Source organism: Bufo bufo, chromosome 8, assembly GCF_905171765.1.
Source record: "Bufo bufo chromosome 8, aBufBuf1.1, whole genome shotgun sequence".
Lineage (NCBI taxonomy): Eukaryota > Metazoa > Chordata > Amphibia > Anura > Bufonidae > Bufo > Bufo bufo.
In genome coordinates this window covers 104,014,969-104,042,638 of record NC_053396.1, presented here as the reverse complement: position 1 = coordinate 104,042,638, position 27,670 = coordinate 104,014,969, and the positions used below count along the sequence as shown (strand labels likewise).

General features: G+C 43.8%; 1 protein-coding gene across 1 annotated transcript in view; it reads left to right on the top strand.

Moving 5' to 3' along the window:
* Positions 1-27,670, top strand: part of SLC16A2 (solute carrier family 16 member 2) — a 170,011-nt gene that overhangs the window by 17,182 nt on the left and 125,159 nt on the right. The gene's annotated exons all lie outside the window — the stretch shown is intronic.

Here is a 27,670-nt window from a genome sequence, read left to right as displayed (position 1 = left end):
AGAGACTCAACACTGGAATCGGGGCCTCTGTCACTTCTTTTACTGCATAAGGCTACATGGACACAAACTTAAGGGGCCCCTGCTGCGGACTGCAAATTGCGGTCCACAGTGCACGGGCACAGACCTTGGGACATGCGGATCGTGGACCCATTCACTTAATGGGGTCCGCACTGCAAAAAAGTAGTGCATGCGCTTCTTTTTTGCTGTGCGGAGGCACGGCCACAAACACCACGGAAGCACTCCGTAGTACTTCCGTGGGGTTCTGATCCGTGCCTCCGTTCCGCATCTCCGTGATTGCGGACCCATTCAAGTGAATGGGTTTGCGATCCGTGATTCGGAATGCACACGGCTGGTACCCGTGTATTTGCGGACCCTCTGTATGCGGGCCGCAATACGGCCACGTGCATGTAGCCTAACTCTGGAAATATACTGATTTCTATATGGAAACGGAAGAAGAGGAGACTGAGCGCAGACCATTTCTCCTAAACGTCTGCGGGTGGAGGCTCCTGTACAACAAATGTGAGCCTTCCCTCTGTCTCTTATCCTCCATGAGTGGCGTACACCACGGACACCTGCGCTGTATTTATGGGTATGACTGCAGGTAGCATGTACATGACTATTATTTGGTATGGGGCTATTGTACTTTGACTTCTGTCTGCTCGTGCTGTAGAGCACTTGGACATTGCTGCAGTAAATCAGGAGCCTTAGTTTCTTAGTTAATGGATTTCCTATCCTGCGTACAATGCTTTTCTAACTTCTAGCAGATATTCAACCTCTTATGATGTTCCTATGCGTAATGGGACCCGTGGAAGGAACAGCTAGGATGGCCTTCTGTAAAATGCAGTCAGTTGTAGTACAATATGCTTGAAAATGATTGTATCCTAAATTAACATACTGTGCGGAGTTATACAAGGCTATATTTAGTTTTGTAGTATAATAGTATATTATAATAGTCATCTACAGATTCTGTAGGGCTGTGAATCCATTGTAGGTGCTAGTAAAATGGTGTGTGCTGTAGGAGGATGTCTGCATCTATAGTCCTTCATTTGTGAGAAGTGGCCTCCAGCAAAGAGAAAACCAGTTACCCAGATCTCGCAGGCCCCTATAGCAAAACTTACTATGGGCTTCCCAATATGCACGCGTCAATCCCTCCCAGGCAATGCAGAGCACACGCAGCAATGCCCCAGGTCTCTGACAAATTTACATTTTTCTGTTAAGTGGAAGAAATTTTACATTACTTTTTTAATAAAACCGTTGCAGCTCCACCTCACCCACTTAATCTGACTTGTATAACGGAAAGTTGGAACAGGTGCTTCGCAAATTTGGCGCTAATTCTGAGCACCATATTTCTCAGTACACTGATAAATGTTCTCCTCTATTACAAAGCTTAAGAACTAGATTACACTGGCGCTTTTATCCTCTATGACCTATCACTGACGCTGCGGTGCCGCCACTGCGGCAAAATGCGGGAAAACTAATAATAATATGGTTTCTTGCGACAATACCCCGCACTTCCTACAATACCATAAGCAGAGGTAAACGTGCATTCACAGCATCAATCCAAATATTTATATATGTACCTGTTTGAACTTTGCTGTCACTTTTCTGCGCGTACCGATCCTCTCTTGTATGCTGGTACTTGTATATTAGAGTGGGATAGGGAGCCCTATGTGATTTGTTAATTTGCGGCGGCACCGCTCGATGTTAGCTCACGCTCAAATCCGAGCGCTATGTGACATCACTGAACTAGGTGACGGGTATCTAGGAGTGTCAAAAAAGCTCCAACACATTTCGGATAATCGCTATCCTTCGTCAGGGATGCAGACTGTTTCTTCTAGTATTCCTTATATAGGGTTCTCCTCCCCTCCCATTTTTAACCCTTGGTTCTCTCATACTTTTTTCCTTCATTCAAATGCAAATAATTTAATCTGAGTTTAACCCTATTGGTGCTAATGTATTCATATTAAAAATCCAATATGTCTCCGAAACGCGTTGGAGTTTTTTTTTTTTTTTTTTTGACACTCCTAGATACCCGTAACCTAGTTCAGTGATGTCACATAGCGCTCGGATTTGAGTGTGAGCTAGCGAGTCTAACATCGAGCGGTGCCACCAGCCGGGGCAAGCTCACTTTTTACAAATCGCATAGGGCTCCCTATCCCACTCTAATATACAAGTACCAGCATACAAGAGAGGATCGGTACGCGCAGAAAAGTGACAGCAAAGTTCAAACAGGTACATATACATATTTGGATTGATGCTGTGATTGCATGTTTCCCTCTGCTTATGGTATTGTATGAAGTGTGGGATAATGTCGCGCGGAACTAAATTATATCTATTACAAAGTTGTTTGCCTGCAGCCACCACTAGGGGGAGCTCAGTGCATAGGAATTTATACACTTACCATTGATCTCTGAGCTCCACCTAGTGGCCACAACATGAAAAAACATTGTTTTCTTGCCCAGAGAAGAGGAAGTAATTCAGCTTCAGGCCCCCTCCCCGCCTCCATAGTAGTTGCGCGTTCTGCCTACATTGATGGTACGCCAATGATTTGCACAAAGTATTAGAAAAGTAATAGGGCATAAATGGGCTATAGACACGAATAATCACTTCTGAAGCCTTTTGCCACTGGCCAGCAGCTGTCTTTAGGAGAACACTGGGTGCTGTAAAGTGCTGCCTGTAGTTAGAATTCCCACAGTAGCTGCTTAATGGCAGGACATACATTCAAGATATTAGCAATGGGATGTAATTTGCGGTGGGAAAAATCTTCTGTAGATTTGTTGCGGATTCCAATAGTATAAACTGACGTGCTGCAGATCTAAAATCCTCACATATATATATATATTTTTTTGCAGTATGTGGATAAGAGTTCTTAAAATCGCATCCACATTGCTGGTACTGTAAAGTGCTGCTGAGCATTTCAGTCCCATGTGGACGCACCCATAAAGTGTCTGGCTGTCCAAGTTAATTATAAATTTTGGCCCATGCCACCTAATGCTGTAAAATAAAAAGTGATTTTTATATGGTCCTCTTTTTCCCTGGCACTGTTGGTCTGGAGCTTCTCCCACAGTTTGTTTGCAGTCAGCAGTGACGTGCAGGTGTATGGCATGTGACTGCTGCAGCCAATCAGTGTACTCAGCAGCCTATGGCTACTTTCACACTTGCCCTTTCCACTATCGAGATCCGTTATAGGATGTCAATAGCGGGGGCAAAACGCTTCCGTTTTGGCCCCATTCATTGTCAATGGTGACAAGACTGAACTGAACGAAATGGAGTGCACCAAAATGCATTCTGTTCCATTTTGTTGCGTCCACATCACGGACAGGGTAACGCTGCAAGACGCAATAGAAAACTGATCTGTCTTGGGTATGTTAAAGATAATACAACCGGATCCATTCATCACGGATGCAGGCGGTTATATTATCAGAACGGAAGCGTTTTTGCTGATCCAGTAAAAACGCTAGTGTGAAAGTAGCCTATGACCTAAGACCTGCATTAAAATGGACAACCCCTTTAAAGGGAGTCTGTCACCACAATTTGCCCTTATAGACCACTTACATAGCACTGTAGCATAACTATAGCTCAGTCAAATGGTACCTTGCTTGGCCCGCCCTGTAAGCCTCTTACGTCATCCAGTGTACTGGCCGATATCCCGCCCGCGCATGCGCACTGCATGGAATGATGCTGCTGCCCACAATGGTCATCACAGTGCGCGTGCGCATGTGCCGGCAGGATATCGGCCAATACACTGGATGACTTAAGAGGCTTACAGGACGGGCCAAGCAACAGGCTGGGGAGGGGTTATGTGAGAAGAAGGAAGAGCGGCCTGGGCACTTACAGCCCGAACGCCGCCCCTGGGCACTTACGAGCCCTCATTTACATATGAATAAAACTCTGTTTTTGCCCCTTGTGAACATCCAAACAAAGACAAAAGGTACCATTTGACTGATCTCTAGTTATGCTACAGTGCTCTGTAAGTGGTCTATAAGGGCACATTGTGGTGACAGACTCCCTTTAAGTCCCAGAGTGTTTGCAATGCAGTGTGATTGGCAGACTGTATCATGCGCCTCCATTTTTGCAACAAATAAGGTCCTACTCAAACTGCCGTAATATTTTTAATAGAAATCCATTGATTTTATGACTGATCCTATTGGCTTATCATAGATCAGTCAGGTTTCTGTTTCCTATGGTGCTTTGTGCTGTGCTTGTCGTCATAAAGCAACAGCAACCTGATGGCAATAATGCAGGTGTGATCAAAGAATTTGATGGAAAGTGACAAGAAATGCATAAAAGGAAAATACATTTCAACCCAAAAATAAACCAAGAAATTTAGGCTAGGGCTACAGGACGAGTTGTAGTTTCCGAACAGCTGGAGGTTGCTGATTTCTGCTGTATGATATGCTGCCTTTATATACAGGACATGTCTAGGTTCTTGTCATTTTTCAATATGTTTTATCATTCAGTGTTATCATTTTTAGTTTAATGTATATTCCTGAATTATATGTGTACATGCCCTTAAACATCCTTCTGTTCGCTCCCATTCAAGTTATGGTAAGGGTCCTTTCACACTAGCGTTTTTCTTGAGTTCTTATTGAGTTCCATCCTAGGGGCTCAATACCAGAAAAAAACAGATCAGTTTTATCCTAATGCTTTCTGAATGGAGAGCATTCTGTTTAGGCTGCATGCACACAAATGTTGTTTGTTTCCGTGTCCCTTCCGTTTTTTTTGTGGATAGGATGCAAAAAACTGTGCTGTCCGCATCAGTATGTCCGTTCCGTTTCCCCGCAAAACAAAATTGTGCATGTCCTATTTTTTCCTAGTTTGCGGACAAGGACAGGCATTATTAAAACGGATCCGCAAAAAAACCAGATGCCATATGGAACGTTATCCGTTTTTTTTGCTGAGCGCAAAACACATACGGTCGTGAGCATGTAGCCTTATGCATCAGGATGTCTTCAGTTCAGTCCCTCTTAGGTTTTTTGGCCGGAGAAAATACCGCAGCATGCTGTATTTTTCTCTCCGGCCAAAAATCCTGAACACTTACCGGAATGCCGGCATTAATTTCCATTGAAATGCATTAGTGCATTAAAATTGCCGCATTGACGGATCCGTTCTTCCGGTCCGCGCATGCGCAGACCTTTTTAAATCTGGGAAAAAAATAAATACCGGATCCGCTTTTCCAGATGACACCAGAGAGACGGATCCGGTATTTCAATGCATTTGTCAGACAGATCTGCATCTGGATCCGTCTGACAAATCCATCCGTTTGCGTCCGGATTGCCAGATCCGGCAGGCAGTTCCGGCGACGAAACTGCCTGCTGGAATCCTCTGCCGCAAGTGTGAAAGTAGCCTTAAACTAAAATGTGGTTCCGTTCTACTTATAGGCATAAATAGCTTCAGTCCTCGGTAATGTCTAATGTGGCGGTAATAATTATATGACCTGTACAATACTATGGAGATCCTGCTGACGGCATTTATAGTGTGTGCCTCCATGACAGTCGGCTCAGTGGATTTACGTAATCTTGCGTAACTCTGCAAAAGCGGAGTGTCATTTTGATTTCCCATCATATAGAAAAGTAGGCCTGCATTCAAGCAGACTATGATTTAACGCCAAACGGGGATTATTAGAAAACCTGTTCAAAGGGATTATTTTTAATTATGTAAGGATTAACGAATAGTTTTAATTATTTGTAACACATGATACAGTTTAAAGCTTTTTAGAATGTACTTATTTTTCTCTGAAAGCCCTGACCGACATAGAAACATTTAATTTCGTTCAACAATTTAATTAATGTTACCTGCTTTGTGCACAGCAGTTTTCTGGGAAATCCACATAAGTCAAGGTTGTGCGTACAATTACAGGTTTGTTCTTTTCCATCAAAAGTAGACGGCCTGAAAGGTGCGGGTTTTCAGCAGGAAAAGTGCAGCATTTGTAGAAGCCAGGCCACTTGACGTATGAGGGAAGGGGAAGCTTTTGCTTTGAGTGGCGCGGAGGATGCTATCCCGCTGCGTCGGTGTATCTGTGAACACAACATATCCAGGAAATAAGTGAGTCAATCACAGGTTTATTTTGCAGCAGTTTGAAAGGGGTTGTCCTGTAGGGGAGCAGATTTAACTCCCCTTCTAACGGTCCCTCAGTCCCAGCACTGCAGGTCCAGTCCTCAGGACCTCAATGTCGCATACATTGTTCACATGACCTCTCAGCCAATCACTGGCCTCAGTGGTCACGTGTATATGAATCCGTGAAATATTCCAGCAAGCCACCAATATGTTGCAAAAATATTCTTCTTTATTTCATAATTCTATTCATGGTTTCATAATAACGCGTTTCGGCATATAGCCTTTGTCAATAGAAGATGGTATATATGAATGACACGACTGCTGATGCCAGTGATGGTCATTAGGTCACATGAACTATAGCTGTGACGAGGGATGAGCGAATTGACTTTGGATGGAACATCCAAAGTCAATTTGCAAAAAAAATTCGTTCTAATACTCTACTGTTTTTATACAAGACCTCTGGGGAACATTTAACTGATATAGGTCATCAATATCAGATCGGTGGGAGCCCGCTGTTAGGAGAGGCTGGGTGCTTTGTGAGTGCTGCGGCCTCGGCCCATGCAGCTCAGCCCTGTTGAAGTGAATGAGGCTGAGCAGCAATACCAAGCACAGCCGCTATACTATGTACTGTTCTTGATGAGCTGCCGGGAGCCCACTGCGCTCACCAGAGCTCCGGTGAGTGTGGCGGTTCCCTGAAATAGCTGTTCAGCGGGGGTGACGGGACTTGGACCTCCTCCAATGTGATAATGATGACCTATCCTGAGGGTTGGTCACCATTTTATTTACCTGGATAACACCTTTAATTCCTGTGATGTTGTGTCCATGGGGCAGTGTCTATGTAGCTTGTTAGGTGGGAATTGCTATAAACTAGCCGACTGTTATTAGGGATGATGCTGCAGAAGTGCATCATGGGTCTGGTCAACGTTGGCGATTCTACTGATCATGGAGGCATTTTAACTACTATATGATAGATCTGTTTTCAGTACAACATATCGAGTTTCATCAGGTCTGTCAGGGGTCCTGTATATTTGACAGCAATGATAGAACTGCAGGGAGAGAGATTCTTGCAACATATTGCAAAATGTGAGCCTGGTTTAAAGATCATAAACTATTAAAATTGTGCTCTATTCCAGCAAAAAGTTTAACCCTTAAAATTAATACATTTTATTTCTATCTCTTAAAATCCGGAAAATTAATTCCATCTACATACAGACAGTAATCACTAAAGGTCCACTAAGATGAGATCCAAAGTAAGAACACCAGGGAATATAGGGAATCTGTCCCTGGTCTATTCCTCAGCCCAGGGACGACCCCTGATGTGGGGACTCCCTGTCCTCGAACCTTGGCTATTACAACCCTCACACGACCCTACCGGGATGGTGAAGGAGGGTGTAAAGATACAGTACAGACCAAAAGTTTGGACACACCTTCTCATTCAAAGAGTTTTCTTTATTTTCATGACTATGAAGGCATCAAAACTATGAATTAACACATGTGGAATTATATACATAACAAACAAGTGTGAAACAACTGAAAATATGTCATATTCTAGGTCTTCAAAGTAGCCACCTTTTGCTTTGATTACTGCTTTGCACACTCTTGGCATTCTCTTGATGAGCTTCAAGAGGTAGTCCCCTGAAATGGTTTTCACTTCACAGGTGTGCCCTGTCAGGTTTAATAAGTGGGATTTCTTGCCTTATAAATGGGGTTGGGACCATCAGTGGCGTTGAGGAGAAGTCAGCTGGATACACAGCTGATAGTATTATTAGACTGTTAGAATTTGTATTATGGCAAGAAAAAAGCAGTTAAGTAAAGAAAAACAAGTGGCCATCATTACTTTAAGAAATGAAGGTCAGTCAGTCAGCCGAAAAATTGGGAAAACTTTGAAAGTAAGGGCTATTTGACCATGAAGGAGAGTGATGGGGTGCTGCGCCAGATGACCTGGCCTCCACAGTCACCGCACCTGAACCCAATCGAGATGGTTTGGGGTGAGCTGGACCGCAGAGTGAAGGCAAAAGGGCCAACAAGTGCTAAGCATCTCTGGGAACTCCTTCAAGACTGTTGGAAGACCATTTCAGGTGACTACCTTTTGAAGCTCATCAAGAGAATGCCAAGAGTGTGCAAAGCAGTAATCAAAGCAAAAGGTGGCTACTTTGAAGAACCTAGAATATGACATATATTTTCAGTTGTTTCACACTTGTTTGTTATGTATATAATTCCACATGTGTTAATTCATAGTTTTGATGCCTTCATAGTCATGAAAATAAAGAAAACTCTTTGAATGAGAAGGTGTGTCCAAACTTTTGGTCTGTACTGTACGTGATACCCTAAATAGGTGCTTACAGACGGATAGATAATACAAACACACCCTACCCTATCATATAGGGCCTATTGGTGGACTATTTATGCACTCCTAGTCCTGATGTCAGGCAACGGTCCACCATCAGATAAACATAATTGAAAATAACCCGACGCGTTTCCCCCACTTTATGGGATCATCAGGGGGTCAATAGGATTTGGGTGACTGATATCAACATAGATAATAAGATATCTGTAATTTATATAAATGATACCCATAAGATAGAAAAGGGCACCAATTGTCAGTGGCTGGAGGAGATCTCAATCATTCGGACACAGTACAGACAGTTTAATCAGAGCACCAGGACCATCGCATAACTTTAGCCGGAGTTCATTGCAGACATACCGTAGTCTCTGTACGCTCACTTTAACATCATAAGTCCAATGGTGCAGTTAATGTATTCCTTCAATCAACATAGATGACCCATAAGTCTGTTGTCCGTCTCAGGATCCGATCGTCCCAAACTCCTCATTCAGCCCAATGGGTCTTATCTTAGTGGTCCTTCAGTGATTACTGTCTGTATGTATATGGAATAAATTTTCCAGATTTTTAAGAGATAGAAATAAAATGTATTAATATTAAGGGTTAAACTTTTTGCTGGAATAGAGTTTACGTTGACTAACCCAGATATCATTTACTTATTTGCTGGACTACTATTAAAATTGTGCCCCTCGAGCGAAAGTGAAGTCCTTATGTGCAGTTCCTTTGTAGAGCCTTCTCTTTCAAAGTCCGCCTGTTTGAGTGTGTGACCACTGAATCAGTAGTAAGAATTGCTACCATTGCCTGCCTCGGTCCTGGCCATTCATACGTTAGAACCATTTACTTCTATCCAACCATAATGTATTAAATGCCTTTCCATACCCAGTCACATCTCAATGACGTTGAAGCCTTTTATACTGGGTAATGACCATGGTATGCAGTGACAACTGCTCCAAGCGTTTCTGGCTCTGACAAATGGTTGTCAATATAAACCTTCATGCAAGTTAAATGTATGCCATATATTCTGATATCCAAGTAAGACAGAAGGAAAGTTGTCAAATCTAATTAAAAACAATAACATGAAGTTATACAAGAAAATACTGCTGCACACGAGTCCTAAAAGGGCCAGGTATGACGATGACTTTAGTTTTGGTATGTCGGTTTATACAATATGGAAGTAAATCTACCTTCAAATACTGGAATTACAGGGAAAAATTTTTTTCTGTGGGGAAGACTAGAAGAGCAATATGACAGAACTGTACTGAATACACAAGCAGAAAGCCCAGAAAGACCTATATATACATACATACATACATACATACATACATACATAACAGATGTGCAGCCCACATGCAACCACTAGGCTAGTAATAGGTTGTCCAGATATTCACTGCCCTACTCTCATCCAAAGCCAGGCGGACGCTCAAGGGGCTCTACCTTGTTTCTTGTGAACTGCAATGTGGTGTTGTGTTTTTATTTATTTTTTTCAGTTTTTAATTTTGGTGGTTAAATTTTTTATTTTTTAAATAAAAAAAAAAGGTTCTGCTTGCCATCGATATCAGTCGTATACATTGTATGCCTTGTGTACTTAGCGAAGCCTGTCATGTGAATCGACCAAAATCATATATATATATATATATATATAAATTTTTTATTATTATTTTTCAATTTAACACACTATGCCCCAATATGCATCAAATTCAATTTGCCACCCCCCTACTGCTCCACTTACCGCTTAATAAAGTGGTATTTATCATGTAGAGAAAATAATACAAGGCACTTACTAATGTGTTGTGATTGTCCATATTGCTTCCTTTGCTGGCTGGATTCATTTTTCCATCACATTATACACTGTTCGTTTCCATGGTTACAGACCACCCTGCAATCCATCAGGGATGGTTGTGCTTGCACACTATATAAGAAAAAGCGCTGGCCTCTGTACAGGATTGTAGGAGCGCACATAGGCTGGTGCTTTTTTCCTATAGTGTGCAAACACTGCCACCGCTGCGGGATTGCAGGGCAGTCGTAACCATGGAAACGAACAGTGTATAATGTGATGGAAAAATGAATCCAGCCAGGAAAGGAAGCAATATGGATAATAACAACACATTAGGAAGTGGATTGTATTAACTTTCTCTACATTACAAATGGCATTTGCTGCAGTAGTTTTGGTAACTGCTGCAGTGGAGAACAGATATAAATCTTCTGATTACATTCTTTTTATTTTTACATATACACATTCTTTTATAAATAAGGGACACCATATTTATAGACAGAAGGGCATTTTATTTCTGTATTATTTTAATATTGCTACGTTACATTGTAACACACAAAATAATAGTTACAAACGTTTTGCAGCCATCACAGAATCTAACGTTAGACAGGAAGTCTTGGGGTCGTCTTGAAGGAAGCAAGCACAATCATTGTTTTACAGTTTGACTTTCATAGAATCAAAGAGTTCAGGTTTTCTAGATAACATCTTTTAACAACTTAGGCTACTTTCACACTAGCGTTCGGGGCTCCGCTTGTGAGTTCCGTTTGAAGGCTCTCACAAGCGGCCCCGAACGGATCCGTACTGCCCTAATGCATTCTGAATGGATGCGGATCCGCTCAGAATGCATCAGTCTGGCTCCGTTTGTCCTCCGCTCAGCAGGCGGACACCTGAACGCAGCTTGCAGCGTTCGGGTGTCCGCCTGGCCGTGCGGAGGCAAACGGATCCGTCCAGACTTACAATGTAAGTCAATGGAGACGGATCCGTTTGAAGATGACACAGTATGGCTCAATTTTCAAACGGATCCGTCTCCCATTGACTTTCAATGTAAAGTCAAAACGGATCCGTTTGCATTATCATGAACAAAAAAAAAAAAAAAAAAAAAAATTTTTTTTTTGTTCATGGTTATGCAAACGGATCCGTTCTGAACGGATGCAAGCGTTTGCATTATAGGAGCGGATCCGTCTGTGCAGTAGCCTAACTTTCCAGGAAAATTACTTGAATGTAGATGTTCAAGAGATTGATTTGAAAATGAAGAACAAGTCAAGGATGATGTTGAATGGATTAGGCAGTGGCTGAGGGACAGACAACAGAGGGTTGTAGTCAATGGAGTATATTCAGACCATGGTCTTGTTACCAGTGGGGTACCTCATGGATCTGTTCTGGGACCCATATTGTTTAATATCTTTATCAGCGAAATTGCAGAAGGCCTCGATGGTAAGGTGTGTCTTTTTGCTGATTACACAAAGATTTGTAGCAGGGTTGATGTTCCTTGAGGGATACACCAAATGGAAAAGGACTTAGGAAAACTAGAGGAATGGTCAAAAATCTGGCAACTAAAATTTAATGTTAAGTGCAAGATAATGCACCTGGGGCGTAAAAACCCAAGAGCAGAATATACAATCAGTGATACAGTCCTAACCTCAGTATCTGAGGAAAGGGATTTAGGGGTCATTATTTCAGAAGACTTAAAGGTAGGCCGACAATGTCATAGAGCAGCAGGAAATGCTAGCAGAATGCTTGGGTGTATAGGGAGAGGCATTACCAGTAGAAAGAGGGAGGTGCTCATGCCGCTCTACAGAGCACTAGTGAGACCTCATTTGGAGTATTGTGCGCAGTACTGGAGACCATATCTCCAGAAGGATATTGATACTTTGGAGAGAGTTCAGAGAAGAGCTACTAAACTGGTACATGGATTGCAGGATAAAACTTACCAGGAAAGATTAAAGGACCTTAACATGTATAGCTTGGAAGAAAGACGAGACAGAGGGGATATGATAGAAACTTTTAAATACATAAAGGGAATCGACAAGGTAAAAGAGGAGAGAATATTTAAAAGAAGAAAAACTGCTACAAGAGGACATAGTTTTATATTAGAGGGGCAAAGGTTTAAAAGTAATATCAGGAAGTATTACTTTACTGAGAGAGTAGTGGATGCATGGAATAGCCTTCCTGCAGAAGTGGCAGCTGCAAATACAGTGGAGGAGTTTAAGCATGCATGGGATAGGCACAAGGCCATCCTTCATATAAGATAGGGCCAGGGGCTATCCATAGTATTCAGTATATTGGGCAGACTAGATGGGCCAAATGGTTCTTATCTGCCGACACATTCTATGTTTCTATAATTGCTCTTCTGATGCAATATTGAACTTAGGACTTTTAAGGCCAGTTTCACACTAGCGGCAGCTTTCTCCGGCAGGTGAGCAGCCTGCCGGATCTGTGCTGCCACTAGTGCACACATGTCCCCAGACTACCGCTCCGACCCCATTGACTATAATGGGGGTGGGCCGGAGTTCCGGCGGCAGCACGGCAAACATGCTGAGAGGCGGCCAGAATAAAACTATGACCTCCGGCGGCTCGCGTGCACTAGCAGCAGCATGGATTCGGCAGGCTGTTCACCTGCTAATGTGAAACTAGCCTAAGTCCGAAGAAAATAAAAAAACCTGTAGTTAAATTCAAAAGGGTTGTCTCACTTCAGCAAATGGCATTTATCATGTAGAGGAAATTAATACGAGGAACTTATAATGTATTGTCATTGTCCATATTGCCTCCTTTGCTGGCTTGATCCATTTTCCCCATCACATTATACACTGCTAGTTTCCAGGGGTTATGGCCATCACTGCAGTGCAGATACAAGGTGGTCAGGACGGGAGCTCCCACAGTCCCCGCCACCAGGGAGGCCAGCACTTTTTGCTATGGTGTGGAAGCACAACCATGGCTGCTGGATTGCAGTGTGATTAGAACCACCCCTGTAATCGAGCAGTGTATAATGTGATGGGGAAAATGGATGAAGCCAGCAAAGGAGGCAATATGGATAATCACAAGACATTAGTAACTGCTTACATTAGCTTTCTCTACAGGACAAATGCCACTTGCTGAAGTCAGACGACCCCATTATATATGCCTTTCAATAAGGGCCTTTTACGTGGGGTGGTGATCCCTGTGTGATCGTTTGTACTCAGGCATTGCCCAGTATAAATATTCCCAATGATCAAACAGATGATAAGAGCATTTTTATTATTCAGTGCCACTTTTGTATGGACATAAAGATTATGATTTGTCAGCAGCACATCCTTTCATGTGAACGATGAACGTGCTGCTGACAATAATGCTAACCTATGAGAGGAAACAAACCCCCTTACATCAGTGATGGGCAAACTGCCGCTCTCCAGCTGTTGCAAAACTACAACTCCCACCATGCCCTGCTGTAGGCTGAAAGCTGTAGGCAGACTTTGCATGCTGGGAGTTGTAGTTCTGCAACAGCTGGAGAGCCGCAGTTTGCCTATCACTGCCTTACATGAAGGCCTCCTGCACATGGCCGTGCCTGTATTGCAGCCCACAAACACTTCACTTGAATGGGTCGGCAATCTGGAAGGAGCGGAACCTCACGGAAGCACTACGGTTAAATGGGTCTGGATCTGTCTGCGGCATGGTGCCCGTGCAGTGGGGACTGCAAATTGTGGTCCCCAATGCACAGAACAGCCGGCACACATTCGTGTGCATGAGGCCGAATTATAAGTAAATGCGTTGGGCAGCTTAGGCTGTGCCCCGCCTGCTTTTAACAAACATGGCAGAGGTGAGGCTTGGTAAAATTAGCAGATACATTATTTTATTGTACAAAGGATACTATGGCAGTTGTGTTCACGTTGTGCTTGTCTTGTTTACCACTAGCAGGTTATTGATATTGTTTTTCTTTTGGAATAATGGCAGATGATGTGGGCTTTATGCCATCGCTGATGGATGTATTCATTGGACTGCTATCTGACCCAGATGAAGCTGTTCTAATTATTTACTTTCTAATGCCGTTTTCCGGGCCCCTTTCCCTGACCTTGGCACCGGATCTCTCAACAGCATCCTCTTGTTCCAACTTCAAAGTGTTCATTAAATATAAAAAAGCCATCGATGTGCTTTGAAGCTCTGAAGTGGACAATATAGAGACCTGCTGAAGGTCTACTTTAATGAGGAATTCTTACTATAATGATTATCTGCTCACCTTGGGCACAGCCATTGATTGTTTGCTGCTTTTTATTTCTAGACCTGTTGGGGGAGGTTTATCAGGAGTCCTTTTTGCTTGAGTCGGCCTTGGCACAATTTACACGTTGTTTAATACATTTGGAGCATCGTTTACTAAGTGTAGAGACGTTACTGCAGTTCTTGTAACACCTCCCTACTTGAAGAAAGTCGCATTTCTTAAATCTGTAGTAAACCTATTCACCTACCTGTTTGTGCCCACTTCCCACCCACTTTTCAAAAGTGTCAAGAATGGTGTGAAAATAGAAAAAGTTGCAAATTTTTCAAACAAAACGTTTGAACTAAAATTTTTAACTATTTTACGCCAGGAATTTGGCATATGTGCTGCCATTGAGAACGAAATGAACTCTTTGTACGTCACTAGTTGCGCCAAATTGTACTTATTTGACAAGTCTTAAAAGTCTTGCTTGTGGAAGCCCATTTTGTCAGTGTAAAACAGGTCCAAGACTGCCGCACCTATTCTCCCCACTACTGCAACCATGACGTGCCTATACAACGCAATCAACTGCTTTATAACCTCTGATGCCAGAAGCTACCCGAAACAAGTAGTTGTGGGGGTGCCGGGTGTCTGATCTCTACTGATCTGATATTGGCACCAATCCTATGGATAGGCCATGAGTATTCAAGTACTGGAAAACCACTTTATGTATTATAATAGAAAACATGCCTCACTTGTAAAAGGACAACTCTTACAGGTTCCAGTGTAGTAAAAATTAATATTTCTCAAATCACGGTACTTTCACACCAGCGTTTTTGCTGGATCCGGCGGGGTTCAGCAAAAACGCTTCCATTACTGATAATACAACCATCTGCATCCATTATGAACGGATCCGGTTGTATTATCTGTAACATAGCCAAGACTGATCCGTCATGAACTCCATTGAAAGTCAATAGGGGACGGATCAGTTTTCTATTGTTGCGAATTGTGACAGAGAAAACGGATTCGTGCCCATTGACTTGCATTGTGGGTCATGCTGGATCCGTCATGCTCCGCATCCCAGGACGGAAAGCAAACTGCAGCATGTTGCGGTTTGCTCTTCGGTTTGGGGACGCAACGGAATGCATTTTGGAGCACTCTGCTCTGTTCAGTTTTGTCCCCATTGACTATGAATGGGGACAGAACTGAAGCGCTAATTGAAAGTACCCTCAAAGGGTAGAAAAATGAAGAGGCACGAATGCTGCTCAGAGTGCTCTGCCCCTTCGGCCTTCATCGGCTCTGCTCAGCATTTTGAGCGTGTGGCGTATGGATCTATAGAAAGTATATGGTATCTTTACTCCATACTCAAAAAAACTGAGCACAGCTGTATGTGTAGTAGCAGTGTATATAGTAGCATGGATACCGCCTAATGACTGTAGAGCAATATATGGCAACTTGCCTACAGCTGTACCAGCTTATTAGCTTGCATTGGTGCCAGGTATGGAAACCATGTCTCTATGGAGGGGCTAATCGGTGGCGCGTTAGGGTGATAAAGGCTAAAAGAAACCAAATACCTTCATCAAGCTATTTGGCTTGCATCTAGTACTTTCTTAAACATTGCTTCTAGGGGAAAAGCTACCATAATACTGGATGCATAATACTGTATCCAGTGCACACATCACTTTATCCCTCAGTATGAAATCGGAATTATATGGGGTAAAGTATTGGGTATGAAATGGTTGCATGCATGGGTCAGAAGTTTGTTTTGAAATCCAGCAAACCCTGCCTCTGTTGTATATTTGATATAGCAGTGTGCTGAACCACTGTGTCAACCAACAGATATGACTTTGGCCAACTATGAAGGACGTTATTCTGGCAGTCTCCTGGTGTTCACTCTTTAACCCCTATACAGGGATATGGACTTCACTGCAGTGGAACCACCAGGCCGCTACCTCCTGGAGTAGTCTGTGTATGGTTGACAGCAGAGACACTGCAGAACCAGGGGTCAGGCACCACCATACTCGGGGACAGGCCTGGAGGTCAGGTGGAATACAGTAAAAGGTTCATTGAGGGCAGGCAGTGAAAGATCAATTAGGTACAGGTCAGGCAGTGGAGAATCAGAATCCAGTACACAGGCAGACAAATGAATACAGCACACCTTTGCAGGGAACTAGCAAGCTCCCACAGGGGAAGGTGTCTTAAGTAGGGTTGCCAGCCAGTGGCTGGTGAAAATTGGGGTTCGCGGTGGCCCTTGGCGAGCCAAATGGAGCACACGAGAGGGGCCTTGGTGGCTGCCGCCTGCATGGAGGTACAGAGCAGACCTGGCGGCCGAACCTGCCAGGCAGAAGGCAGCAGGAGGTGGGCCTGGGCCACCTGGCATAATAAGCGGGACAACGTCTGCTCTTGGCTGCCGCTGTAACAATATTATGTAGGTGTAAATCTTGTCCTCATAGGTATGACATACCCTTACAAGCACGCTCTTCTGGAACGTAGGTATACTAATACCCACTGATATAGCTGGTGTGTTTTTTATTTAATACATAGGCATTTTACATTTTATTATAAAAACTTTATTTACATTACTGTTTCGATCTAAGTAACATATTTTCCAGTATCTTAGCAAAAATGTTTTAAGTTGCATCATGTAGCCATGTTTATGAGGGCAGACATGCTTGCCAAGAACTTCACAGGTGGAAGAGCCCCATTAATAATTCAGACTAGGACAAAGCGCCCCTTATAAGTAGGATTTTTTCAGAATATTTTCCGGCACCTCAAATAGTTAATGGGGTTCACATCGCACAATGAATTGTGTGTGGTCTTCTTAGGGTAAAATTGCTTTATTTTCCTGTGAAATTAATAGCCGTATTCATTCGAGGGGCAATAAATAATGTGGATATTAAAAGGAGTCCTAAAGTCTTAGAACTGAAATCCTACACAGTATCATGGGAATTTTTACTGCAACGAAAAAAACCATGCAGAGATGTGATTTATTTCTGCTCCAGAGACCCTGAGGACTGTGTATGAAGCTGTGCGTATTAAAGACCCATTTCATTTAGCTTGTCTTTTGTTATTTTCTGTATGATGGGGAGGATTATAACGTCCTTACTTTCACTGCTGCAAGCCACTCTTACATCATTTTCTAATAGGTTGGATGAGATGCTACACAGAAAGCCTTTTTGTTCAAGTATACCACTAACATTTCAGTGAACTGGGAATGATGTATGACGCAGTTGACGAAAGTGTGGGATTAACCAAACTTGTCCTTTCTGCAGTCCCATAGAGATGAATGGAGCGGTGGCACACATGCTCGACCACCTCTTCACTCATACAGGGGACACCGGACCCCAGTTTGTGATTGGTGTGGTCACCATTGGTTGGATCGCCACTGATCAGAGACCTCCCCTATTTGTAGCCTGGAGAGTTAGGGTCCATTCACACGTCCGTAGAATGGGTTCCGGTCCATTCATTCTCTATGGGGCCGGAAGAGATGTGGTGCCCACATCTGTATTTCCGGAGAGCGGCCCCGATCTTCCAGTCCGCAGATCCTGAAAAAAATCCAAGATGTTCTATTCTTGTCCGCAATTGCGGACAAGAATCGGCAGTTCTATGGGGGTGCCGACCGGGTGTATTGCGGATCCGCAATACAATACGGACATGTGAATGGACCCTTAATGTGCATTCTGCATGGCAGGAATGTTGTTAAAAGATATTCAGTGTGGGTGTGTATGCAATAAATGTTATGTATGTAAAGTATATAACTAGAGATGAGTGAATTTCTCAAAAATTCAATTCGGACGGTTCGCCAAATTTCCCCAAAAGATTCGATCCCAATTTGTGACAAATCGCGTTAAAAAAACGTATATTTCCTGGCTGCAGAGAGCCTTTTATATGGGTGTAGAACATTTTGCCTTGCAGTAACACGCATAGGGAGTGTGCTGGGGTAGTGAAATAATACTGTGATTCAGTATGACATGCAGATGACCGGCGTCACTCTTAGAATCACTGCACACTTCACTTATTTGGTCGGTTTTGGCCCCGTGACTGCCCAAATAAGTGAAGTATCAACTCAGCCTTACAGGACAATGTTAGCGCCAAAAAGAAGCGCACTCCTTTTACACTGTCGTCAGCTGATTCCACATAGATGTCTACAGAACCTGTTCTATTAAACGCTATATACTTTTATATATGAAATAAACACACCCTAAGGGTCCATTCACACGTCCGTTGTTTCTTTCCTGATCTGTTCCGTTTTTTGCGGAACAGATCTGGACCCATTCATTTTCAATGGGTCCTGAAAAAAAACGGACAGCTCAATGTCTGATTTTTTTTTTTTTTTTTTTTTCAGGACCCATTGAAAATGAATGGGTCCAGATCTGGTCCAGATCTGTTCCGCAAAAAACGGAACAGATGAGGAAAGAAACAACGGACGTGTGAATAAGGCCTAAAACTGGTTGTATCATCCGCACTTTCACCCCAATAACAGATGCCAGGATTACTGCAATTACTCTTTAAAACAACGTAAAATCTGTAGCAGTAGATCACTTTAGTAACCCAATTAGTGCAGCAAGGTGTAATAGTAATCGCTCCTATTACCCAGGCTTTACACTCCCCTATTGGTCCCTGCTTTCTCCCTACAGAGTGATGATGCTCTCTATCCTTTCCCTGAACTGCTCAAGGGGTGTGTGTGTGTGTGTGTGTGTGTGTGTGTGTGTGTGTGTTTTTTATTTATTTTTTTATATAAATAAAATCTTTCCTAATCACTGTCCCTAGTGCCTGTAATGCAGTGGTCAGCAACCTTTAGTATGCATGCTGGGAGTTGTAGTTTTACAACAGCTGGAGTGCTGGAGGTTGCCTAACCCTGCTGTAATGTCTCTCCTTGCACTAAGTTCACTGTAAAATGGCGGAGACCGAGACTTTTTATAGGGCTGTGACATCACAAGGGCAGGCTGTCTGCTGATTGGCTGTCTGCATGGCATTATGGGTGATCCCTCGTTCCCGGGCTTCTTACTTTCACTCTGTAATGTGTGCAGCAGCCATTTTCGAAAAAATGCGATTCGTTACCACCAACCACGAGGAAATTCTACTTCGGGACGGATTGAATTTTTCCTAAAACTTCAATCCATCAATTTTTGATTCGCTCATCTCTCTGTATAACCAAGCAACGTGTTATTAAACAGGATCTGGCAAAAAACTAGGTTTCAGAGAGGCTATTAAAATGTCAAACTTTTCTACCAATTAGAAGTACAGAAGAGTAGTTAATATCAACTAGACGTGTCTTAGGCCTCATGCCCATGACTGTTTGCTTCCGTGTCCGTTCCGCCGATTTTAGCGTTTCAGGTGCGGACCCATTCATTTCGATGGAGCCGTTGAAAATGCGGATAGTGCACCGTTTGCCATCCGCGTCCGTGATCCGTGGTTCCAGTCCATCAAAAAAATATAACCTGTCCTATTATTTCTGCGGAAAACGGTTTGCGGACCCATTCAAGTCAATGGGACCGCTAAAAAAAACGCGGAGGCACACAAGATTGTAATCCGCGTCCGTTTTATTCCTATCATTTGCATGGCAAACCTGTCCAGACTTTTTTTTTACATTCCTTTATGTCTGGTGGTCCTCCAAAAATAAAGAGAGACACACGGAAACGAAAACGGAACAACTGAACCCCATTTTGCGGAACGGAACACAAGAACGGTCGTGTGCATGAGGCCTTACTCTGATGGTGTTGCATAAGGGTACTTTTACACTTGCGGCAGAGGGTTCCGTCGCCGGAACTGCCTGCCGGATCCCGCAATCCGGATGCAAACTGATGGCATTTGTCAGACGGATCCGGACAAATGATTGTATTTTCTCAGTCCAAAAAACGTAAGGGGGACTGAACTGATGCATCCTAAACAGAATGCTCTCCATTCAGAATGCATTAGGATAAAACTGAAGTTGTTTTTTTTTAGGACATCACGTGTAAATATCAAGTAAGGGTACTTTCACACTAGCGTTTTTGTTTTCCGGTATTGAGTTCCGCTCAATACCGGAAGACAAAAACGATAGTGTGAAAGTACCCTTACTTGATATTTACACATGATGTCCCCCAAAAATTGGGACACAGTGTAAATTGCAATGCTTTGCAAATCTTACAGACCCATATTTTACTGACAGTAGTTTATCAAACACATCAGATGTCGACAATGAGACCTTTTACCATTTCATGAAAAAATGAATTCATTTAAAACTTGATAACAGCAACATATATCAAAAAATGTGGGACAGGGCCATCTCTACCATTGTGTAACATCTGCTGAGGAAAGCTGCATCACCAGAGAAAGGACCCCCACCCCCCTGTGCCACTACTCTGAAGAGGATCTAGCAGAGCAGCTGGAACAATGAATGGGGAAATCGTTGAATCTATGTGAGGTGCAGGTTCTAGCTTTGTTAGGCTACTTTCACATCTGGGGCATTGCGATCCAGCTGCCAGTTCTTGTAGGCAGGGATGCCCAACCTGCGGGCCTCCAGCTGTTGCAAAACTACAACTCCCAGCATGCCCAGACAGCCTACACCTATAAGCTTTCAGCAGGGCATGATGGGAATTGTAATTTAACAACAGCTCGAGGGCCGCAGGTTGAGCATCTCTGTTGTAGGGAATGCTGGGAATCGGCCGGACACAAACCGCAACGTGCAGTGGTTTCTGTCCGGCTGATTCTCAGCATTTTGGCTGGATCTCCACCAGACACTATTGTAGTTAATGTGTAAGTAGCTGTAGAGATTGTCATGTACGGTTTGATGTCTAATTTTTATTTTTGACATCATTCATGGCATAACGCCTAATGGTTCCGATGCTATGCTTGATGTACCGTATACCGATTGTGATATTTCTTACCCTCTTTTCCAGTCATAACTGTAGTCCTAATTCTGTTTCTTGCAGAAGCTTGTATCTCAATGGACCCCTTTACTGGCTCGTGCAGAACATGCCCTCTATTTGTGCATTGTGTAAATAAAGACTTTACACACATTTAGGGTCCATTCAGACGTCGTAGGTGTTTTGCGGTCTGCAAAACACAGTCACCGGCAATGTGCGTTCCGCATTTTGCGGACCGCACATCGCCGGCACTCTAATAGTAAATGCCTTTTCCAGCTCATCCCTCATGACAGCACCACAGGAGGTTGTTCCCCTTTGACCTTCTTGGGACAGGAAACAGAGGTTAAAAGGTCCCTCCCACCTCCACCCACCAGTGTTTTTCCTGTCCCTACAGGGGATAGACGCAGAGAGGTTCCCTGCTCTAGGGTTGAAGAGTTTCTACAAGAACTTTTAGGGCCTAAGGCTGGGACTAGGATCGGGGGGTGTCCGGCCTCTTCTTCCAGATCTCGAATAGCCTTGCTAACACCTCTCGGGGAAGAGGTCCCTTAGCAGCCCGGAACCCACCTGGCGGAGTCTGAGCCTATAGGTGGGTTCTCTGATGGCCTGGTTTTGATCGGTGGGTTTATCCTCTTCCTTCCTACCCTATAAAGTGGCCGTGCCAGTAAACCCCTTATGTGGGTCCCTCTGGCTTGCTCCTAACCCTGATGAGTGGGTAATGAAGCCGGCGGTTACCTTACTATGGACAGCTATTGGTTTATGGAGCTTAGATCTGCTGTTCCTTAATTGAGTTCAGCAGGATCGCGCCTCAGTGCGCCTGAAAAAGTCATCAGCTGGATGGGGCCTTGTCTCCTTACCAATGCTCCGTATGCAAGTGTTGACAGATGCTGAATGACAATATTGGTGCTTGCTTTGGCAGCACATACTCCATAACTGGTAAGTAAACTATGCAAACTATTTGTCAGGTAAGTAAACCATGCATGTGGTTAACTAGGTGGATTCCCTCAACAGTTCTAATTACTTTAATTGAGAAACTGTTTGTGGGTCTAAATGGGAGCTCAGATGATAGTAGCATCACCTGTTTCTTTAATGAGGACTGAATGTGGAGTTAAAATTTTCAGGCTGCATTTATTTGACAAGGTCGCAGACTTAAATCTCTCAGGCTAGCAACCTGGCTTAGTATGTCTGACTTGATTCCTTATCTAGGAAAAATTTACAATGTGCCTGGCGTGCCGCCTCATGGCCTCGGTGTGTTCCTGGCGTGCCGCCTCATGTCCTCGGTGTGTGCCTGGCGTGCCGCCTCATGGCCTCGGTGTGTGCCTGGCGTGTCGCCTCATGGCCTCGGTGTGTGCCTGGCGTGCCGCCTCATGGCCTCGGTGTGTGCCTGGCGTGCCGCCTCATGGCCTCGGTGTGTGCCTGGCGTGCCGCCTCATGGCCTCGGTGTGTGCCTGGCGTGCCGCCTCATGGCCTCGGTGTGTTCCTGGCGTGCCGCCTCATGTCCTCGGTGTGTGCCTGGCGTGCCGCCTCATGGCCTCGGTGTGTGCCTGGCGTGTCGCCTCATGGCCTCGGTGTGTGCCTGGCGTGCCGCCTCATGGCCTCGGTGTGTGCCTGGCGTGCCGCCTCATGGCCTCGGTGTGTGCCTGGCGTGCCGCCTCATGGCCTCGGTGTGTGCCTGGCGTGCCGCCTCATGGCCTCGGTGTGTGCCTGGCGTGCCGCCTCATGGCCTCGGTGTGTGCCTGGCGTGCCGCCTCATGGCCTCGGTGTGTGCCTGGCGTGCCGCCTCCTGGCTTTGGTGCCTTTTTTTACGCACGACTACTTTTTGGACGAAAATGGTCTTTCATCGGTCAGCTAAAACGAACATTCGGTGTTACATTTTTACTGCTGAACATTTGTTTTGGTTGAAATTGTGCTTCTGGTTAACTTGTGTATGGGCACCTTACATTTTAGTTTGGTCCCATCCCCATTTCCTGAACCAGCATGGAACTCCACAGGCGATGATGACACGTTTGCTAACAAGCCTTTGCAGAAGTGTTCCAGTGGTGGGGACAGGACAAGAGCAAGGCTGCCCTGCTGCAACTTAGGGAAGATGGGAGTTGATGCAAATTTTGCTATTCTATAGAATATATGAAAGGAGAAGTTAGAAAAGAACATAAAAAAGGGATTGGAAACAAACAATATTTTCCATTATTCTAAGTTGGGTTTTTGTAACTGATATTCTTCCGCATACGAAGTATTTAGTCAAAACCTAGTCCAAAAGTGCACACATACAAGCAGTATGAATGGTGAGGAAATTTCTTTCTTTTAATAAAGTATAGAGACCCTGCAATAATTTGCTCAGTTTGCCCAAGTAGTGTGCCCCTCTTCCTTCCCCAGACTCCTTGGAGGATCTGCCGGTTCTCAGACTTAATGCTCAGTGAATGATTGTGGATAATCGTGCTGCACATGGAAGTGTATTGGAGCAGTACTGAGACGGTGTGAATTTTATGTCAAGTCACTGAAACATCTCCTGAAATATTTGCAAGGAATTGTAAACTAGACAGAAGAAGAAAAATTACCAAAACCGAGTTTGTTAGTAACAGATGACTGCAGGGCTTAGGTAACTTTCACACTAGCGTTTTTCTTTTCCGGTATTGAGGTCCGTCCTAGGAGCTCAATACCGGAAAATAACTGATCAGTTGTATCCCCATGCATTCTAAATGGAGAGCAATCTGTTCAGGATGCATCAGGATGTCTTCAGTTCAGTCCCTCTTACGTTTTTTGGCCGGAGAAAATACCGCAGCATGCTGCATTTTTCTCTCCGGCCAAAAATCCTGAACACTTGCCGGAATTTCCATTGAAATGTATTAGTGCCGGATCCGGCATAAAAATTGCCGCATTAACAGGTCCGTTCTTCCAGTCCGCAGATGCGCAGACCTTTTTAAATCTGTGAAAAAAAAAAATATATCTGATCCGTTTTTCCAGATGACACCGGAGAGATGGATCTGGTATTTCAATGCAATTGTCAGACGGATCTGCATCCGGATCCGTCTGACAAATGCATCCGTTTGCGTCTGGATTGCCGGATCGTCAACGGAACTGCCTGCCGGAATCGTCTGCCGCAAGTGCTTAGACACGTTGATGATACTTCTCTTCTATCAGGGTAATCTATCATGTTGACACTCTGCAGATAGGAAAGTGTTGCATGGTTGTGAACTCTTTATTGATCAGGAGGGTTTCATGCACCTGCAATCAATTTATAAATTTGTCATTGCATGTGTCTTTGAAGTTAGTTTCAAGATTGGAGTTGCTATGATAAGTTACTCTTAATTTATGAACATCGGGGCACATTCATTAAGGCTACATGCACACGACCTTTCCGTTTTTTTGTGGTCCGCAGATCCGCAAAAAAGCCCATTGTAGAAATGCCTATTCTTGTCCACAAAACGGGCAAGAATAGCACATGCTATATATTTTTTTTGCGGGGCCACAAAACGGAGAAAAGGGTGCGGACAGCACACTGAGTTCTGTCCGCATCTTTTGCGGCCCCATTGAAGTGAATGGGTCTGCACCCGAGCCGCAAAAACTGGTTCGGCTTTGATGCCGACCCGAACTACGGTCGTGTGCATGAGGCCTAAAACTGTTGCAGTCACATAATCAGTAGGACTGAAGAGGCATGGTCACCTCCTGATCTGTATATACAGCCTTTAACTTGTGGGTCAATACGATTACAGTAATACTGAATTTATATAGTTTTTGCTGGTTGGTTACAGGCCGGGTATTATATACTATACGCCAATAAAATGCATCGGTCACTCACCAAATTGTGCAGATTTGCCATTGCAGATTGTCCTGCTGAAGTAAAAAATAAAAATTTGGCTTAAACTTACTCTCAGTATTTGCTGCTGATCAAGGATTTAAAGGGGTTTTCTGAGACTTTGATACTCAGGATAGGTCATCAGTACCTGATTGATGGGGGTCTGATCAGCTGCTTTGAGAGAGTGCCGTGGCCTTCTCCATGCTTGCTAAGCACAGTGCTGTACATTGTATAGCGGGTGTGCATGGTATTGCAGCTCAGCCCCACTCACTTCTATGAGGCTGAGTGTGATACCAAGCACAGCCACTAACTAGTGTATGGCGCTGTGCTTGGTAAGCACGGAGAAAGCCGCAGCACTCGCAGGAACACTGGTGTCTTAAAATGGCTGATCACCGGGTGTCGGACCCCCACCGATTTAGATACTGATGACCTATGCAGAGGATAGGTCATTAGTATCAAAATCTTGGAAACCTCTTTTAATGATTTTTTTTATTAATTTTTTCCCTATTGAAGTAGAAAATCTGCAAAAATCTGTGTTCTTTTCACAACTGAAATTTCAGAATCCGCAACTGTGGTCCTCTTTTTCATGGAAAATCTCATCCACCTGTACTGTATTCCATTCCATCTTTCAGCTTAGCCCCATTCACTTGAATAATACCAGACAGCCCATGGAACAGAGCACTGCCTTCTCTGAAGAAGAAGAAGAAGAAAAACAAGAAAGAAAAAAAATGTTTGTTTCTAATTCTGCTCAACTCTTTAATTAGCGGTTTAGCAATATGCTTTCATTAATCAAAAAACTCATCAGATGGAAAGTTACTGACTTGTCAGTAAATGTGTTTCCTAATAATTCAGTACTAAGGAAGGGAGTAGGAAATCTCTCCTCTCCTTCCTCGGAACAGTTTCTATATTCGTGTGTACATGCGGACATTTGATTAGCGCGCCATGCTGCTGTCCTCTTCTGCTCTCACGGTCTTCCCCTCTCTGTCTATAGGAAAATCTGATTGGAAGAAATGCCATGCAGAGCTTCCAAGTAGAATGTATTCATTCCTGAGTCTGGAGAATTCATAAGTGACTTTCATCAGAGAAAATATAGCATTCTCTAGCTGTAAAGGGGTTAAACAAGGACAGCTGAATTCATTGGTACAAGCCGGAAGCATTCTTCTATTAGAGCCTGAGGATTTCAGTTTTCTTCTTGTTTGTTATGATATTGCTTTTGACGCATTGCATAACATAATTCCAGACTGTATATCTGTCTGCCGTGCTCCGTAAGAAGGGGCGGTAGCACGGCCATAATGTTCTTGAGCGAATGCCAGCTGCTAATCCGTGTGTTTCAGTTTGAAGACATTCATTTCCCAAGCTGAGCATAAACAATGGACGCCCAAGGTCTGGCCCCCAACTGAGCAATACCACCGAGCTTCCAGAAATATGGACGCACGGTGTTAGTGGCAATGTGAATGTCTTAACTCTTATGAGCACTTGCGTAATATATGGCTTCAGTTACGTTTGGTACACAGTATTAGGAGGAAAGATTATAAATAATGTGAACCGCACAAAAAGTAGTCTGTGCTACCATGGAATGTGACAATCGGTGGTAATCCGGTTTAACAGGCACAGTAGCTACAAAGACCAGTTACTACAGCAAATATATTAACTCTAGGGGTACTGTACATTTTCCTGCATCTGCAAGAATGTACAATTACATTTAGTTTCTTCATTGTACTTTATCTGATTTCAAGAATTTGAAGTAGTGTCCCCGCACCTTAGGTCAGAATGATACCAGCCTGCACACCTTGCAGTTTGGCGTTTCGAATGTCATGATCGTGCGGTGGCATGAGATGTACCAAAATGCCACTTAGTAATTCTGGTGCGACTTTGGCTAGTTTCACCCTGCCGTTTTGAGATCCCTGCCAGAACAGCCTGCTGGATCTCTCTGCATCCTGGCGTTGCTATAAGGTACCGCATCTGGTTTTCGTCTGCCCGATTCTCGGCATGTTTGCCTGGTTGCGGCCGGATCTCTCCCGGCCCCCATTATAGTATGGGGCAGTGCCAGATCCAGACATCTCCGGCAGACTGCTCCCTGCCGAAACAGCCGACCGGAGTTGTCTGAACACTAGTGTGAAACTAGCCTTAGCTAGTTTGTGTGACAGAACCTGAAAGCTAGGAGCTAGGGTAGGCTTCAGACATTACTGCTTACACCAGAAAACCCTGTGTAAGTAATGGTAAATGTGTCGTGGCGCTTAGGCCAAGCACCATCTACTTTGTAGAAAAATGGCAAGGGACAAACCGTTGCAAGTTTCTGTGCAAAACAGGGCTTAAACAAAACATTTGCAACTTTTTGGTGCCACAATACTTGTGCAGAGGGTGTATAAAAAAACAAAAACTCCTAGTTTCTTTTTTTTTTGTCAAATGTAGAACCATTTGTGCTTTTGTTTTGCAAAGCTGCTATTGCAAATGCATCGATGTGCATGTTTATGGTATAGAGTTGAGGTCGGATGAGTTAATATTTCTCTCACACTATTGGCAAAAAAATCAAAATTTATGTGGCTGTAAAAAAAAAAAAAGTGTTCCTTAAGATTGTCAGCGTGTGATGATAAAGTAGGTATCTCATTGGATTTTTGGTTGGTATCCTATTGGGGAAAAAAAACAAAAACTATTGGCATCTACAGGTGACAGGCTGAAGATTAGATAAGAGACTTGA